This window comes from Perognathus longimembris, chromosome 1 (assembly GCF_023159225.1).
Source record: "Perognathus longimembris pacificus isolate PPM17 chromosome 1, ASM2315922v1, whole genome shotgun sequence".
NCBI classification, from domain to species: Eukaryota; Metazoa; Chordata; class Mammalia; order Rodentia; family Heteromyidae; genus Perognathus; species Perognathus longimembris.
In genome coordinates this window covers 69,841,637-69,846,360 of record NC_063161.1, presented here as the reverse complement: position 1 = coordinate 69,846,360, position 4,724 = coordinate 69,841,637, and positions in this window count along the sequence as shown.

Genomic DNA, 4,724 nt, shown 5'->3' with positions numbered 1-4,724 from the left:
TTGGTATCAGGAACTGACAGCAGGTGGTCAGGTAGCACTAATGCAGGGGGTTAATGAAGGGGGTAGAGCAAGTCACAAATGGATTAAGCAAGCTGTTTACAGAAGCAGAATTTTGTGGTCAGGCTGACCTAGTACCAACTTTAGTCTAACAATTGCTACCATGTTTTCCCATTACCACTAAGCAAGCTTGAGCGGGCTAAAACAATCTAGTACTCAATCATAAGTTACCATGACATTTCTACTACTATTATGGTTATTTCTATAGTGTATGACTATGATCATTTTTTACTGTCCGTTACCATAGATACAGAGGGGAACAAGGGCTCCCTATATTTTTAAATGTCAAGCTACAAGAAACCAGTCTCACAGGTGGAGGTGTAGCCCTCTAGCATGGAGTCATCACCAGGATTTAGAAGCTGTTATAATTTTAACACTAAAACTTATAGTCACTCAGGTTCTCAGATTAGCCCTCACACTGGCACCACTGCCATGGTGGCACTTCCAAGTGTACCTGGCTGCTGGAGGGGGCGAAGCATCAGAAGGCCAGGGTGTGTGTGTGTGCGCGCGCACACGTGTGTGTGTGTGTGTGTGTATTCTGCCTGTTTGTAGGGAGGAGGAAGAGGAGGAGGAAGAGGAGGAGGAGGAGGAGGAGGAGGAGGCGTCAGGCTGTGCCTGCAGAGGAGTGGAGTTTCAAATACAAATGAAAGCTGAAGTGTAAAGTGTTAAAGCAGAGGTTGGTAAAAGACAAGGCTTTAAAAAAATCAAAAATGAATTCCTGGATTTAAAGTTTGGAAATAAAGTTGTCCTAAGTGTTTGTTTCAAATTGGAAAAAGGAAAAATTAGGGCTATCAAAATGATTGTTTAATTGCTATTCCAGTTTGCCTTATAGGTTTTTTTGTAACAGTTCCCAGGTATGGAACATATGGCTTTTACCTTTAAAAACCCAGCCCTACTAAAGCTCAATGCCACCGTTCTTCTCTATCCCAGTGGTAAAGAACAGTCGCATCGGAGCCGAATAAAGACTCCTGGCCTGATTGACTGAATGTTGGTGACTTTATTATTGTGGGTTTGAGCCCCACCTGGTGCCCAGTATACAACAGCCAAGAAATGTATCCAATGCCTAACGTATGAAACTGTAACCTCTCTGTACATCAGTTTGATAATAAAAAAAAAAAGTTAATCCAAGCCTGGAAGTCATAGGAGATGTTAGAATATAATAGACTTTACCAGAAACTACACAGACATCAGGTACAAAAGAACAAAAGAAAGGTTTATCGCCAGCAAAGGGACCAGCAAGACCCCTCCTCACAAGAGAAAAGTGAGAAGTGCCGTCTATTGTCTGGGGTGACCTATATAACCTAGGAGGTCTTGGAGGTGGTGACCCTGGTGTGGACTTGTGGCCCAGGGTCTTCATCATGGCCAGCTAGGATTTATGTCTGCTACCCAAATGATTGATAAGGGTCCTGCAGCTGCCCAGGCCTGAAGGTCACTCTAAGGGGATCTTATTGGCTTATATGGTTATAATTTCCCCCAAAGGAGTGCCATCTCAAGGGAAAGGGGAGTGGAGGCTGATTATTTACTGCCTTCACTAGATGGGCCTAGTATTGCCTAGGAAAGGAACTTGCTAAGCTGTGGGAGAGGAGGCTGTTGGGCTTACAGCAGAATAGTTTGTAAGCATGTCTTTCTACTGCCCATGCCTGTCTACTTTGTAACTGGGCAGGAACTTGCCAGTCATTTGTGACAGTGGGTAGCAAAAGCTAAGATTGTCAAAGGGGGAATAGTTAAAAAAATCCCAACCCCCTGAATCTGCTCAAAGCCCTAACTGGCAGTGAATTTTGAACTGATACATCTGTTCAGGAAAAGAAAGGTTGTAGACTTGAGATCATGTCCCTATTGAGATCTGTCTAGGCCTGCAAAGATAAGTTAGTAATTGTTAGGGTCACCAGAGATCAGTTTCCCTAGGCAGCCAGGAAAGTGCTTTTGTAAACCAGAGTGCTACAAAGGCTAGATACTGCTGTGGCCCCAAGAAAAGATCTGTGCAGTTGTTAAAAGTTAAATGTTGGGGCTGGGGATATGGCCTAGTGGCAAGAGTGCTTGCCTCGTATACATGAGGCCCTGGGTTCAATTCCCCAGCACCACATATACAGAAAATCGCCAGAAGTGGTGCTGTGGCTCAGGTGGCACCCCACGTGGCTTGAGGTATTATTGCCCCCTGCATAAACCCAGAAAAGACCTCATCTCCTCCTCTTCTTTCTCCCTCACCTGTCTCTGGATTCTCAAACTCTAGGCAGGAGGCTCTTTGCCGTTTGACCGACTCCACCCACCACCACCCAAAAGCCTTCAGGACAAGGTAGCCAGCTTGGTCTGTAGCAGAGGTGCCCTGACACAGACCAGAGGACTCCGGGAGTCCCCCACAAACTTGGGGATTGGAGGTCCCCCAATCCCTGTCTGCAGGGTCCCCATAGACTCTGGGAGTCTCTCACGCTTTGCTGACCCCCAGACACCCTTTAATTAGTACCGGGCTAGATTTACCTCCCCTGGTGCGAAGATGCTAAGCTTACTCCCTTATCAGTGCTCCCCTTTTCACCCTCTCCCCTGGGCACCCAACCAGCAGGTGGCCAAGGTGGAGCAAGGGACACGGGCTAGCCTAAGGTGCACGTGGCCGAACGAGATCCCCTTTTCCTCCCTCCTTACCCACCAAGGAAGCCAGGTGCAGACAGATCTCAGAGACGCTTCGGAGAGCAATCTGGTTTATTCGGGAGGGGCTCACAGTAATATAGTAGTGATGACGAGGATTGAGCATGAGCTGGCGATAGGCTGGCGAGCTTGTCCGTCCAAGAGCAGCTCCCAAGGACCTACCTCATGGGCTAATGTCACTTCCCATAGTACCACCCTGTGTGCTCGCTGGCGCAAGGCGGGGGATGGTCTCAAAGCTACCCCTTCTGGTTCCCGACCCAGAAGGAGATAGGTGTGGCTCACTTCCACACTGCCCCAGGGCTGGGGGAAGGGCGGCTTCTCAGGAGCGCTCTCCTCGCCCTTCCCCCCTTAAGGCCAAGATGAATCCCCAACAAATTAGTACTTTGGGGACTCCCTCTCCTAATTATTGAGCACTTATTTATTTGCCTTCCCAAAGCTTCCAGGACGCCTGAGACAGTGGGATAGGCCACTCTAGTAGTCCTGCCAAATTTTCCAAAATGGGCTCTAAAGTATATTTTTCCAGAGCCACCCTATTGGCATGCCTGCAATCTACTCAGTCAAAGAAAACTGATTGGTTTGTCTACAGAAATCTGGCCTCACTTTCATGTAAACGATGTCCAAAGTTGGCCTGAATTCCCAACCTTCAATTTTACTCTTACTGATTTAAACAATACTCTAGCAAAATGGCAAAGAGTCCAAGGTCCCCTACACCCAAGCCCTCCTCTGCCTCCACTCCAGAGACCCCCCTGTTGATCCTATTCTGTCCACCAAGCCCTTCCCTGACTTCAGCTGGCCCCTCTGCTCTCCGTCCCCTCTGCTCTCCTGCCTTGCTCCACCAAGTCCTTCTCTGCTGTAAGCCTCCCAGCTCTTTCCTCTAGAAAGGGAACTTTCCTTGCTTTGTAGCAATCTCCATCTCCTTCCTCCTCTCTCTCTCTCTCTCTCTCTCTCTCTTTCTCTCTCTCTCTTTCTCTCTCTCTCTCTCTCCCTGACGACCTCCACACTGGAAATCATTTACCATTACATCACCTTTATTCCCACTGACAGCCCTTCTATTCATGCCCTTGAGAGTGAGATGCAGGCAGGGTCCCAGGGACCCCCCCCCCTGTAAGTTCCCTCTTAAAGGCTAGCCATCCTGGATCAGCAGTTCCATAAGCCCAAGTCTTTTCTTCCTCCTGGCTCTTGTAACCACATTACCCCTCTCTTTATCTGATCTGGATTCTCTAAGTAAAAACTTCCCACTCTAAGCAAACTTCTTCTGTTGACCTTTGCCCTCTCCTACTTCTCTCTCCTTTCTCCTCCACCCCCAAAATACCATAGCATACCCAAAACAAACCTATCCTTTTTGCCTTTGAGAAATAGACACTAAACCATTCCTTTTCTCTTCCCTGTTCCTACTCACTTCAAAAATCTGGATTCTTAATTTCTCCCTTAAGGCAAACTCCTCTAGGAGGCTGCAGAATAAAAATCCCTCCCTCTCACCTCTACCCTATCCCACAGCTCTATCCAAATGCCTCCTCTCCTTAGAAACCTGTCTGTCCATCCTCTCTCCCTATTCTTTCTACAGACCTTGGAGACTGACACCTGGAAGAGACAAAGGACATGGGGGGGAGGGATCTGTAACTCCCCACTCTTCCACCAAGCTTACATATACTAAAGTGCTTCAGCATCAAAATTGTTTTAAAGATTTTCTGTTGTTATCAATGTTTGTTTAAGCATGCAAATTCTGTTAAATTCTGTTTGCTGTTTGCTAAATCTAAGTTTTGTCTTGTATTTTGTTTGGTATTACCTGTTTGTCTAAAACTAACCACATGATTATATCATATTGGGAAAAATAATATTTGCCATTGTAATTCCAAGAGAATTTGTGGCTGATTTTCATTTTAAACCTAAGAGTGCCTTAAACCTTCTCTACAAACATGTATTTGTCTATGTGTGTGTGTAAGCATGTTCAAAATTATCTCATTGTAATACATAAAAACTATCATAATTTCCTGAAAGTATTTGTTCCTTGACTGCAATTGTAAATC